The sequence below is a fragment of the Dromiciops gliroides genome, chromosome 4 (assembly GCF_019393635.1).
Source record: "Dromiciops gliroides isolate mDroGli1 chromosome 4, mDroGli1.pri, whole genome shotgun sequence".
NCBI lineage: Eukaryota > Metazoa > Chordata > Mammalia > Microbiotheria > Microbiotheriidae > Dromiciops > Dromiciops gliroides.
Window position 1 is genome coordinate 33,220,562 of NC_057864.1, and position 14,285 is coordinate 33,234,846.

The 14,285-nt window shown below is 43.2% G+C and overlaps 1 pseudogene; it reads left to right on the forward strand.

Moving 5' to 3' along the window:
• Nucleotides 1-13,198: 13,198 nt before the first annotated feature.
• LOC122753125 lies at nucleotides 13,199-13,599 on the forward strand (annotated as a pseudogene).
• Nucleotides 13,600-14,285: the final 686 nt, after the last annotated feature.

The window sequence follows — 14,285 nt, forward strand, 5'->3', positions numbered from 1 at the left end:
GACTTCTGAATCCCCTCTACAAAATACATGCCAAGCAGCCATCCAGCCACTCCCTAAAGCTCTCAGAGAGGTGGCATCTCCCAAGACAGTCCATTGTGGTTGTTGGAAGCCTCCAGATATCTCTGAGCAGTTTCTTGCCCCCCCCTTTGATCCTGGGGATAAACAGAACACATGTATCTGATCTTTCCTCCACATGACAGGTACCTTCAGGTACCTGAGGACAGTGCTCATTCCCTAATGGCTGCCCCAGGCTTCTCTTTTCTAGACTAAACATCCCATGTTCCTTCAAGTGATTCTCATGAAAGATGATCTTTAAGCCCTTCCTCAATTTATTGGCCTCTTAGGAATATTCTTGGGTTTATCAATATTTTTCTTAAACAGTAGTACTCAGAACTGAATGCAAGTGGATCCAGGGCACTGGACCTGGAGTTAGGAAGACTGGAGCTCAAATTCTGCCTCAGACACTTACCAGCTGTGTGACTCTGGGCAAGTCACTTAACCTTTTCTCAGCCTCAGTTTCCTCATCTGTAAAATGAAAAGGTTGGACTCAAAAGTTCTTTCCATCTTTACAGCTGTGGTCTTATGAAACTCCTCCCTCCCCAACAACATACACCTAGTAACTACCTTCCAGGGTTTAGCTAAAACTGCTTTACCATTAGACAAGACTACTATTGGAATGCCTGATTTAAAACTAGTTTGCTGTAGGGGCAGCTAGGTGGTGCAGTGGATAAAGCACCGGTGCTAGATTCAGGAGGACCTGAGTTCAAAGCTGGCCTCAGACACTTGACACTTACTAGCTGTGTGACTTTGGGAAAGTCACTTAACCCTCATTGTCCTACAACCCCCCCCCCAATCCAGTTGGTTAATTTTCCCAAAAGTCTGTACCACACTCTTCCACAAGCACATACAGAATCCAGGGAAAAGTGGGATCAGACTTAGAGAAGACATGTAGCATATGAATAACTCATATCTCTTGTTTACCCCTTCATGGGGTCTTCGTAAAGCTCCCTTAACCTGTGATAAAAAGAGTCAGTTGGGAGAAAGGGTCCTTACCCTGTCTCCCACCTGCCAATTGGGTATATGAGTACATAGTTCTCAGTATATAGCTACCTCTGCCTCTTTGGACTTGTTCTTTCTTAATTTCAGGCAAACCAAGTGTTCTGGGAATATCCAGGTGAGCTCATGATTCTATAATATCCAGTGGTTAGGGGCAGCTAGGTGGCGCAGTGGATAGAGCACTGGCCCTGGATTCAGGAGAACCTGAGTTCAAATCCAACCTCAGATACTTAACACTTACTAGCTGTGTGACCCTGGGCAAGTCACTTAACCCCAATTGCCCTTCCCCCCCCAAAAAAAGATCCAGTGGTTAAATCATAGTTCCTATGAATGTCAAAGGGAATGTTGTCCACCAGAATGGGTTGCTCATGGCAATAGGATCACTTACATCAGGAGTGGAGGGACACAACAAGGAGGAATGAACGCAGAACAAAGGTCCTCTTTATCCAAGGAAGAACTACTTCAGAGAGTGTGACCTCTTGTGGTGGAGAAAAGGACCAGTTCTGGATATTAGGCACTAACCTCAGACCCCAGAAGAGAGGGGACCTTCATGAGGATTCTGAAGGAAGAAACAGATTTCCAGATCAAGGAACTGGGATGTAATCTTTTACATATGTACTTCATACCATTAAGTATGAACCCACTCTCCCTACGGATGTCATGGGTATTCGTGGGAAAGTACACCTCAGGTTGTTTTTTTTTGGGGGGGGGATGTTTTATACCACTAACTTCTCAGTTGATACCTTTTCTAACAGCTAAATAAGCCAGGTTGACTGATTTCTAATTGAGAGAACACTAGTGAGAACTCAAGAGCAATAGTACTGCAGCCTTCAAGGGTTACCCCTAAATAAGTAGCAACCTCTCCTTTGGAATCAATCATCAGATCTCCCAGCCATGCTGCACCCTTCCCAACTCTATCTCCCCTTTATTTGCTGTCACTTCTCCATTAGAGTGTAAGCTCCTTGAGGGCAAGGACTACCTTGTTTCCTTGGATGTGTATCTTCGGTACTGAGCAGAGCAACAGACATATAGTCAACACTTAATAAAATATTTTTTCATTCATTCATTTTTCCCCAAACTACCATAATAGCATGAAAAGCATGAAAAATGCAACCCTCTCCTTTTTTAAACTTATACAGCTTCTTTTTCCACCCCCTAGAAGCACTGTGGGTTTTGATAGGTGAATTCTCAACTAACCTTGCCTGGAAGATAAGGTCTCCACTTCCTGACCACCTGCTCTAACCATACCCCTCTCCCATTTTCAACTTCCTTTTGTATATTGCCTTCCCATACTATAATGTAAGCTCCTTGGTCAATGATAAGAAGACCATCCATTTCTGCACTTAAATATTGGAAGCAACAAAAAAATATTGGAAGCAGCACTTTTTGTGATAGCCAAGGACTGGAAACAAAATGAAAGCCCATCGTTTGGGTAATTGTGGAATGTGAGTGTGCCAGAATATTACTGTGCTCTTAAGAAATGAAAAACAGGATGGAGACAGAGAAACATGGGAAGAATGTACTCTGTATGAACTGATGCAGAGTGGAGGAAGGAGAGCCTGGAAAACAATACACACAATAATAATGACAACATTGTAAATAAAAAGAACAATGGTGATCCCAAAATGACATTCCAAAGAACAACATTCAGAAAGTGAATACTGTAAAATCATAAAGAACAAAGAAAATATATGAGAAGACACCCTCACCCCACTTTTCCACAAAGGGGTAGAGTCCATGGGTATGGGCCTTGCAGATATTTCCAGAACTTAAAAAATGTGCTTGTTCACTGATTTTTTTCTTCTTCCTCTTTCTTTTTTTTCTTTAAAAATATTTGTCCCATGTGATTCTGGGAGAAACTCTGGTAAATATGAGTTTTTTTTAAAGGGAAAAATGTGTGCTTCTTGGAGACAGAGGCTGTCTTGCTTACTTGTATTTGTATCCCCACCATATGGTACAGATATTGGCAAATGATAAATGCCTAATAAATGCCCTGTCTATCTATCTATCCATCCATCCACCTATCTATCCATCTATCTTTCTATCTATATCTCTTTATCCAGCCATCCGTTATTCACCCACTCACCTGTCTATCCACCTTTCTCTCTATCATCCACCTATCCATCCACCCCCCATCCATCCATCCATCCAATCATCTATCTATCTATGTATCATTTATCTACCTACATACCTCTCTAAGATGTACTCTTCCAAAACCATATTCCACACGTGGACCTCAGTGATATCTGTGAGTTCAAATCTACCTCTTTGCTTTAGGACTTCTAGTTCAGCTTTATTATTAGGCAAAACATTCACCAACTTATCCCTTCCTACTTTGATGATCTGTGATATAGTGTTTCTAAGATTCTGTGAAATTGAAGAGGCAGATTTAGGCTTTACATACAGAAAACTCCCTAATAATTGTTGTTATTGTTGTTGTTTAGTTGTTTTCGGTCATGTCTGACTCTTCATGGCTGCTTTTGAAGTTTTCTTGGCAAGGATACTGGAATGATTTGCCATTTCCTTCTCCAACTCATTTTACAGATGAAGAAACTGAAGCAAACAGGGTTAAGTGACTTGCCCAGGGTCACATAATTAGTAAGTGTCTGAGGCCAGATTTGAACTCAGGTCCTTCTAATCCTAGGCCCAATGATCTATCCACTATACTACCTGACTGCCTCCTAACAGTAGGAGGTATTCAAAAGTGAAATAGCCTCCAAATAATAAATGGTCAGAGGATATGAACAGGCAGTTTTAAGAGGAAGAAATCTAAGCTATAAACAGCCATGTGAAAAATACTCTAGGGGCAGCTAGGTGGCGCAGTGGATAGAGCACCAGCCCTGGAGTCAGGAGTACCTGAGTTCAAATCCGACCTCAGACACTTAACACTTACTAGCTGTGTGACCCTGGGCAAGTCACAACCCCAATTGCCTTGCTAAAAAAAAGAAAAGAAAAGAAAAGAAAAAATGCTCTAAATCACTAGTAATTGTAGAAAGTCAAATTGAAACAACTCTGGGTTCTACCTCACATCCACCTAATCAGTGAAATTGATAAAAAACAGAAAATGACAAATGTTAGAAGGGCCAAGGGTAAACAGGTGCACTGATGAACTGCTGGTAAAACTGTGAACTGGCCCAGCCATTCTGGAAGGCAGTTTGGAGCTTTGCCCCCAAAGCCATTAAACTGCACCTACCCTTTGATCTAGCAATAATGCTACTAGGCCTATGTCCCAAAGAAATCAGATAAAAAGGGAAAGGACACATATTCTCAAAAATATTTGTAGCAGCTCTTTTTTCAATGGGTAAGAACTGGAAACTGAGGGAGTCCTAGTGAATTGAGTCAAATCCACCTGCTGATAAAGAACTGATGGATGCACAAGGAAGAATATCTTTCTTTCTTTCCTTCTTTCCTTCTTTCTTTCTTTCCTTCTTTCTTTCTTTCTTTCTTTCTTTCTTTCTTTCTTTCTTTCTTTCTTTCTTTCTTTCTTTCTTTCTTTCTTTCTTTCTTTTTCTTCCTTCCTTCCTTCCTTCCTTCCTTCCTTTCCTTCTTTCTTTCTTTCTTTCTTTCTTTCTTTCTTTCTTTCTTTCTTTCTTTCTTTCTTTCTTTCTTTCTTTCTTTCTTTCCTTCCTTCCTCCTTTCCTTCCTTCCTTTTTTGTCTTAGACATGGTTAATTAAGGAATTTGTTTTGCATGACTATATGTCTTTCTAATGAATTTTGTTTTTCTTACCTTCTCAATGAGTGGGACAAGGAAGAGAGAGAGAATTCTGAACTTAAAATAAAACAGAATTTTTAAAAAAGGAAAATATACTGCTTTCAAAAGTAGTGTATTCCCATCCCCCCTTACTAGAGGTCTTTAACCAGAAACTGAGTGTGTGTGTGTATATATATGTATGTATGTGTATGTATATATTATATGTTATATGTGTATGTGCATACACAGATTTTATATATACACATGTATACGAATATATCTGTATTGTATATCTGCATTATATGTATATATACGTATATTGTATACATGTATATTGAAAAAATATATGTATATATATTGGAAATTGTGTAGGAAGAGTTTTGTGATTCTGTATAAATTGGACTAGCTGTTCCTTGAGGTTCCTTTCAACTCAGACTCTGTGAAATTTTATATGAATCTAAGCTTGACTATATAGAGTGTTCCAGACAACATAATAACCCCTAGTAGCTGGAAAATTAAGAAGCATGGCTTTGTAGCCTAGGCTTGCCCCCGGACTGCTATGTTAAAAAAAGGAAATAAATACTCAGTCTCAAATATTGTGAAAAAAATCTTATAAGCACAATTGAAAAATGTCTTATCAATAGTAAATACTACAATATTATCCTCTCCCACACACTCATAGCTAATACAACTGATTCATTTTTAATTGTTTTTCCAATACTCCTGACTAGTTGAGTATAGATTGATGAATGAATGAATGAATGAAAAAGCATTTTTAAAGCACTTACCATGTGCTAAGCACTAGGTATTCAAATAGAAAAAAACCCACCAAGCTAGTTCCTGCTCTCAAGGAACTCACACTCTAATTAGAGGAGTCAGCAAATGGAGGAGGGCTCAGCTGTAGGGTGCATGTAGGCTTCTGTAGACTCAAAAGTCCTAAGTCCTCAAAAGTCTCTTCAGCAGGAGAGATAGCAATGCCCAGGGGTCCTTCCAATGCATCATAAGGGCAGATGAAAGGACCCACGGATCTGGAGGACAGAGAGGTAGGGCAAATGGTAAAGCCTAGTAGTCAAACCCCCACCGCCACCTTGACCACCATCTTCTCTAAGACCCTGATGTGGACACCCCATGAGCCTGAACCCAAGAGCCTTACTTCTAGCATATCCACCATCCATTTCAGCCATCATCCTGGGAAGCCACCTCCGTGGAGATGCATCTTAGCAGCCTCTCCTGCAGAGGCTGCATCCACATCAGTCTCCTTGGGCATCCTGTCCTTGAGATCTGTGTCTAATTTAGGGAGCCATGTTTTAGAGGCGATCTAGATGAGATAAAGACATCCAGAAGCTAATAACCAGGATGGCCAGTGACTTCAAATTAATTTGTATTTCCTTCCTATAGAGTTTATATCTATCTGCTCATAAACATTTGTGTTGTTTCCCAAGAGAGACATGCAAACTCCCTGCAGGCAGAGACTGCTCATTTTATTCTCATCCCCTAGCCCGGGGCTTGCTATGTGCCAGCTCAGAGTCTGTACTTAAGAAATGCTTGTGGATTGCTTGACAGCTACCTTTGCCAAGTAAGCATTGGCTGAAAAACCACAAATGAGAGAACTGCAGAAGAATGAAAAAGAATCCCAGAATTCCAGAATTGTACAGGGCCTCAGAGACCACCTCGGCCAATCCATAATCAAAGTGGAATTCCCTCTAAAAACACCCAACAAATGGGTTCGCTTGAAGATGTCCGGTTAATGAGGAGGACCCCACCCTTTCTGAGACAGTTCATATGATTACTGCCTCCAAATTCTAGAGGAAGCAACAATTGAACAACCCCTTGGCCAAGCTAAAACCTGCATGATGTCATGATCTTTGCCAGTGATCTTGGGTCCTGTCCTCCAGATATGATAGATGGAGCTAGCTAGCTCCATTCTAAAGAGGAGAGATGGAGAGCCACTGAATTCCCTGAGCCTGGAAGAGAGGGTGGGCAAAGACAGGGAGCTAGAGAGGTAAGAAGGGAAGTGGAGAGATTCTATTTTGGAGCCTGTCTTCTCAATGGAATAAAGGTTAAGAGTGGAGGGCAGATCAGGGGCTGGATGGAAGGCCCCTAGCCAAGGATGCTATCCTTGGTGGGGAGTCTTGTTGTTTATAGGATGGAGGAGATTCCTAAGCCTGGACTTAAATCTCTTCTAGTTAAGTCATTCTCTTGGCTTCTGCTTACCCCCATCCAACCCCTATATTGACTCTATGTTACATCCAAAGTGAATGTATATGTACAGGTGGTGGGGAGAGATACCTCTTAGGGTTCCAATGCTCCTTCAAGTCCTAGGAACCCAAGGGGAGAGTGTTAAAACTCAGGGTTTGGGGGTTATGTGTGATGAGTCTCTCGGAGACAGGTTACAGTAAGAACCCTGGGCTTGGAGTCAGGAAGACAGAACCCCAATCTCAACACACCAGAATGGAAACTCAAGCCAATAGCATTAGAGAAGAGATACTCCTAACCTCAGGAGTACCCCACAAGAACTCCGAGCAGGAAATGTAGCTGGCCTTGTTCTGGTAGAATGAGGCCAGGCTAATCATTACAGAAAAGAGTGAGAGGAAAAGAAGTAAAGGCAGTGTTCCCAAGGAGTTTAGCCATGAAGGGGAGGAGGGATAAAAGATGGTAGCCGGATCAAATGAAGGCTTTTTCTTTTTTCCCCCCATTTATTTAGAATTTTATTTTTTCCCATATTATATGTAAAACCAATTTTAATGTCAATTTAAAAAACTCTGTGTTTCATATTCTCTTCTTCCCTCCCTCCCGAGCCCCCTTAGGAATGCAAACAATTCATATAAGTTATAAATGTGTAATCATGCAAAACATTTCTACATTAGTCAGATTGTGAAAGAAAACAGACAAAAAAAACTTTAGGAAAAGGCACTAAAAAATTATGCTTCAGTCTGTATTCAGACACCATCAGTTCTTTCTCTGGAGATGGATTGCATGTGTTATAAGTCCTTCAGAGTTATCTTGGATCATTGTATTGCTGAAAATAACTAAGTCATTCACAGCTGATCATCTTAAAATATTGCTGTTACTTTGTATACAGTACATTTCACTCTGCATCAGCTAATGTAAGTCTTTCCAGGATTTTCTGTTAGTATCCTGCTCATCATTTCTTATAGCACAATAGTGTTCCATCATAATCTCATCCCACATTTTGTTCAACCATTCCCCAATTGATGGGCATCTCCTCAATTTAGAATTCAACTTTTTGTTTTTTATCTCTTTTTGGATACCAGCCTAGTAGAAATGAGGGCTTTTTCAAGGATGATGGGGCCATAGCTATGCTCCTATGCAGCAGGGAGGAGCCAGTAGATAAGATGAGATTGAATATAAGTGGTGAACCCTAGAGCTGTGGCCCTAGAACTATACCTAGTGGCCTGTCCACTGTCTTTGAAGAGCTCAAGATAAGAATTACTCAGAGGACAATGGAGAGACCCAAGGAAGATTGAGAGTAGCTGCTACATAAAGTCAATGGAAACTCCAGACAGAACCAGAGTAAAGGGCAAGATCAAATCCCAACTTTGGATCACTCCCACCATCTGCTGACTTTATTGTGAGCTGCTCAACGAAGCTGGAGAAAATCACCAAACTGTGCTGACTGGATCTACTATAAGTTTGTGCTACATAATCTTAAGTGGGCCCTCACCGCAGCAAGGCAATCTTTTTACACCTCCCTAATTGACTCACTATTACATTCATCACAGCAGCTCTTCCAATTTTTTTCATCTTTCATCAAACCTCCCATAGCTCCCAAACCTTACCCCTACCCTCTCAATTGGTAACCTTGCTTTATATTTCACTGAAAAAAAATTGAGGCCATTGGACATGAGCTCCCTCGTCTCTCTTCCTTCTCATCTCATATCACTCAGATACCTTCTGTCACTTTCCCCTTCTTCATCTGCTCTCCTGGTGAAGGCTAACCCCTTTACATGCACAAGCAATTCCATTTTATCCAGTCTTCTCCAGCAAATCTATTGTCCATATTCTCTCATTTATCTTCAATCACTCCATGCCTACTCTCTGCTTCCCTACTCTCTGTCTCCCCATCCTTAAAAAACTCTCGCCTGATCTAGGTATCCTCATGAATACTTTTTTTTGGTTTGGTTTGGTTTGGTTTTATTTGCAGGGCAATGAGGGTTAAGTGACTTTCCCAGGGTCACACAGCTAGTTAAGTGTCAAATGTCTGAGGCTGGATTTGAATTCAGGTCCCCCTGAATCCAGGGCTGGTGCTTTATCCACTGTGCCACCTAGCTGCCCCCTCATGAATTTTTGTCCTATATCTCTGCCCCCTCTCATGGCTAATGTAACCTACCACTGATGCTTCCACTTCCCTTCTTCTTCTCTCAACTCTCTCATTCAACAGAATTTTCTCTTTCCAAAGACACCAACGATGTTTTAATTGCCAAATCTAATGGCCTCATCCTTCTTGACCTCTCTGAAACCTTTGACGCTGTCCACAACCCTCTTTTCCTTGATACTCTCTTCTCTCTAGATCTTCCTCACAATCTTCTCTCTTGGTTCTCTTCCTACCTGTTTGAATGCTCCTTCTCAGTCTCCTTTGCTGAATCTTTAAAAAAAATTTTTTTAATTAAAAAAAAATTTGCAGGGCAATGAGGGTTAAGGGACTTGTCCAGAGTCACACAGCAAGTAAGTGTCAAGTGTCTGAGGTCAGATTTGAACTCAGGTCCTCCTGAATCCAGGGCAGGAGCTTTATCCACTGTACCACCTAGCTGCCCCCTGAAATCATGGGATCATTGATTTTTTTTGCAGGGCAACGAGGGTTAAATGACTTGCTCAGGGTCACACAGCTAGTAAATGTCAAGTGTCTGAGGCTGGATTTGAACTCAGGTCCTCCTGAATCCAAGGCCAATGCTTTATCCACTGTGCCACCTAGATGTCCCCCTTTGCTGGATCTTTATCCAGGTCATGCCTACCAATAGTGGGTGTCCCTTGGGGCTCTTTCCTGGGCCCTCTTCTCTTCTCCCTCTACATTATTTCTCTTGCTGATCTCATTAGACCCCATCATTGCTCTTATCATCTCTACAATTCATCTACTTGTCCAGTCCTAATCTCTCCACACCTCCAGCCTCGAATTTCCAACTACCCATTAGACATTGCAACTGGCAAGTCCTGTAGACATTTTAACTTCAACACATCCAGAATGAACTCATCCTCTTCTCCCCACCCCAATCCTCTTCCCTTCCTAACATCCTCATTACAGTAGAGGAAGCCATCTTCCAGATTCCTGGGTGTGTCATCCTTAAGTCCTCACCCTCTCTTGTCCCCCATATCTGGTCATTCCCCAAGTCTTATGTTTGTAGCATCTCTCCTAAACAGCCCCATCTCTGTTTGGATATCACCATCGTCACCTCACTCTTGGACTACTGCAGAATCCTCTTGGCCACAAGTCCCCAGGGACTTCTCCAGAAGAAGGGGGATTAGCAGGAGGAGATGGGGAGGGGTAGAAGCTAAAGCAGAAGCAAAGCAGGCAGAGGAGACCAGGAGTACTAGCCCAACAGCCTAAGACTTGGCTGCCCCCCTTCAGCCGCCACCTCCGCCTCCCCAGGCACTTATTACCGAGGCCTTTGCAAACCTTAAGTGCCATCCGCACACTCAATGCAGCCCAGCGGATAATTTCCTGTCCCTTTAAAGCATTAGTGTCAGATTATTAACGCCCTCGTTATGCTCAATTATTTTTATGGCCAGGTAATGGTGAGCTGCACAGCAATGGGGCTCTTGAGTAGTGGTCCTTGGCCTGGGTCCTTCATCTCTTGTTGGACAGAACTGCCAGCCACCAGGTCCCCCGGGGTGGGGGAAGGGGTGGGAGTGGGTTCTCATGGCTGTGGCTCCTGCTCTTCCTCTATTCCCAGGCCTCAGATCCCAGTGTCAGAAGGCTTGGCTGTGGGGAGAGGATGCATGAACAACATTCTCAACCCTACCAAGCTTTGATGGCTGCCCAGAAAGTGCTGGAGAGGGGTGGCCAGGAAGGAGAAGTGGTTGAACAGTTTGGTGGAAGAGCCTTAGTCTCCCTGGGGCCTCCCCCATCCCACTGGATGGGCATGGTCACTGCTCTTTGGTTCTGCTCCCAGCAGATGCTCAGAGAGCAATGGACCAGCCTGGACAGCACCTGGAAGGTTGGCAAGGACTCTGAAGAAGAGTCATGGGGACATTCGATGTGCCTCAGCTAGAAAACTGCTAAAGATGCCCCAGTGAGGGTGGCGGTGGGGGGCTCCAAGGGCTCCTGAGTGCCCCTCCACCCTCCAGGTTGAGAACTAGCCCACCCCCCATGTCTGAGACTTTGGCAGCTTCTGACAACCCAGGGAGCCCCCAAGTTCCTCCTAACCTGGGTGCCTTCTCAGTGACCCCTACCTGGGCAGGCTTGGGCAGGCTCAGCCACATCTCCTCAGCAGCCCTGGCCCTCAGGGAGTCTTGTACAGTCTGGATCAAAGAACCCTGACACCCAGTCCAGTTCTGAACTTCTATGCCTTTGACTGGGCCTGTCCACTTAGGCGGTGCAAAACCTAGGTAAGGCATGGTTCCTGACCTCATGGAAGCCGTAGTCTGATTAGGAGAAAAGGGACCCAAGATGATCACTTGGGAAGCCTATGACCCCGTAAACCAAGCCTTGGGGCTACATGGTTTTACTTGGGAGCTTTGCTGAATTTGTTCTCTCTAGGTTCTATTCTCCTGACCTAGAATTCTTCCTGAAGAACATAGCTTGGGTCTAGACTTCCATATGGAATGGAAATAATCAAGAAATCCCTTCATCTGCCCCAAGGACCATGCATGAGCTGAGCTGGGATCCCTAGAATCCACTACCAGTGGGTCTTGTGGGCTCAGCCCCTGAGCTTTGGAATTTGGCAGCAGGGGGAGGGGGATGCAGACAGAACACTGAACCAGAAACTGCTGGCTTTAAGAAGAGGCCCTCCAGGGGCGGCTAGATGGCGCAGTGGATAAAGCACCGGCCCTGGAGTCAGGAGTACCTGAGTTCAAATCCGGTCTCAGACACTTAACACTTACTAGCTGTGTGACCCTGGGCAAGTCACTTAACCCCAGTTGCCTCACTAAAAAAAAAAAAAAAAAGAAGAGGCCCTCCAGGGGAAGCTAGGTGGCTCAGTGGATAAAGCACTGGCCCTGGATTCAGGAGGACCTGAGTTCAAATTTGACCTCAGACATTTGGCACTTACTAGCTGTGTGACCCTGGGCAAGTCACTTAACCCCAGTTGCCCCACAAAAAACAAAAACAAAAACAAAACAAACAAGAAGAGACCCTCCTCCTCTCTCTGGGGACCTTTCGCCATTTTGTCTGTGGTTCTCTTCTCCACAGCCACCACCTCTTGGGCATAGAAATTATACCATTGCCTGGCCAAGCCTGGGGCCAAGGACTAATTCCCTTCTTGAGGCATGTGAGGGAGAGTCCAAGGTTAGTGCCCCCCCCCCATGCTGACCCTGGTCAGTTCTTGGCTCTGTTGCTCTTTGGATCCCTCCAAAAAATAAAAGACAAGGGAAGTCCCACTTACCTCCACAAGGGGTAAAAAGGCTGAGCATTCAATCCACCAATAAGCATTTATTAAATGCCTACTATGATCCAGACACTGTGCAAAGCAAATCAGTGCCTGGTTATGTATGGGGAGAAAACATGGAAACATTAAAGTACACATACGAAATAAAAGCAGGGTAATCTGGGGGGCACTAGAACTTTGTGGGGATAGGAGGGACCAGGTGGTGCTGGACTGAGCCTAGTTTGAAAGATTCTGAGAGGAAGCCATGGGAGATGGAGTGTGGGATGTAAAGGAAAGTGAGCAGGCTGGTTTGACTGGACAGGTCAGCCTAATGGTTAACAGAGTGACTATTAGAAAGAGATGCTTAGGGAATGCCCATCGATAGGGGAATAGCTAAACAAGTTGTGGTATATGAATGTAATGGAATACTATTGTGCTGTAAGAAATAATGAGCAGAAGGAGTTCAGAGAAACCTGGAAGGACTTACATGAACTGATGCTGACTAAGAGGAACAGAACCAGGAGAACATTATACACAGTAACAGCAACATTGTGTGATGGATGAACAATGGGGATAGACTTGGCTTTTCTCAACAGTGCAACAATCCAAAACAGTTTCGAAGAACTCATGATAGAAAATGTTTTCAACATCCGGAAAAAAGAACTGTGAATTATGAATGCAGATTGAATAATATTGCTTCTGCTTTTGGACTGTGTACATATACAACCTATATCAGACTGCTTTCTTCTTGGGGAGGAGGGGGGGGGAAGAAAAATTTGGAAGTAAAAATCCAGTGAAAACAAATGTTGAAAACTATCCTTAAATGTAATATGTAACTGGAAAATAATAAAATTTTTTTTTTAAAAAGAAAGAGATGGGATCCGGTGGCAGGCTGTCGTATCTTCGATCATGGCAAAAATCAAGGCCAGAGATCTTCGTGGGAAAAAGAAGGAGGAGCTACTTAAACAGTTAGATGATTTAAAGGTGTAAGATTCCCAATTGAGAATGGCTAAGGTCACCGGAGGAGCTGCATCCAAGCTATCTAAGATCCAAGTTGTCTGAAAATCTGGTGCCCAAGTCCTGACTGTCATCAACCAGACACAGAAAGAGAACCTCAGGAAATTCTATAAGGGCAAGAAATACAAGCCCCTGGACCTTTGGCCCAAGAAGACCCGTGTCATGCGCCACAGGCTTAATAAGCACAAGGAAAGCCTGAAGACCAAAAAACAGCAGAGGAAGGAACGCCTGTACCCTCTTTGGAAATTTGCTGTTAAGGCATAATTTGTAGAAGTGCTAAATAAAAAAACAAATTGTTATTAAAAAAAGAAAAAGAGAGATGCTTAGTATCAGGAAAACCTGGAAAGACTTACGTGAGCTGATGCAGAGTGAAATGTACTGTATACAAAATAACAGCAATATTGTGAGATGATCTGTTGTGAATGACTTAGTTATTTTCAGTGACACAATGATCCAAGACATCTCTGAAGCACTTATGAAAAAATGCAATCCATCTCCAGAGACAGAACTGATGGTGTCTGAATACAGGTTGGAGCATGTTTTTTTAGTTTCTTTTTCTAAAGTTTTTTGTCTGTTTTCTTTCACAACCTGACTAACATGGACATGGACATGACTACACATGTATAGCTTATATTGAATTGCTTGAGTTCGTAAGGATGGATGGGGTGGTAGGGAGGAAGAGAAATGGAACACAAAGTTTTAAAAATCGATGTTAAAAAATTGTTTTGACATGTAATTTGGGAAAAAAGAAAATTTTAAATAAATGGGGGAAAAAGGAAAAAAAGAGATGTTTAGGAGCCAGGCTGCGGAGCACTTGGTTGGGGGTTTTTGCACCTGGCTCTGGCCTAGAGCAGGAAGGGGCTTGTGAGTCCTGACCTCAGGAGTGACATAGACTCAGGAGAAGGGTCCACTTGAGACTGCCTGCTGCTGGAACCCTGGCTTGTGTCCCTGTCTCGGAGGGAGGCAAGTTGTTTGTATC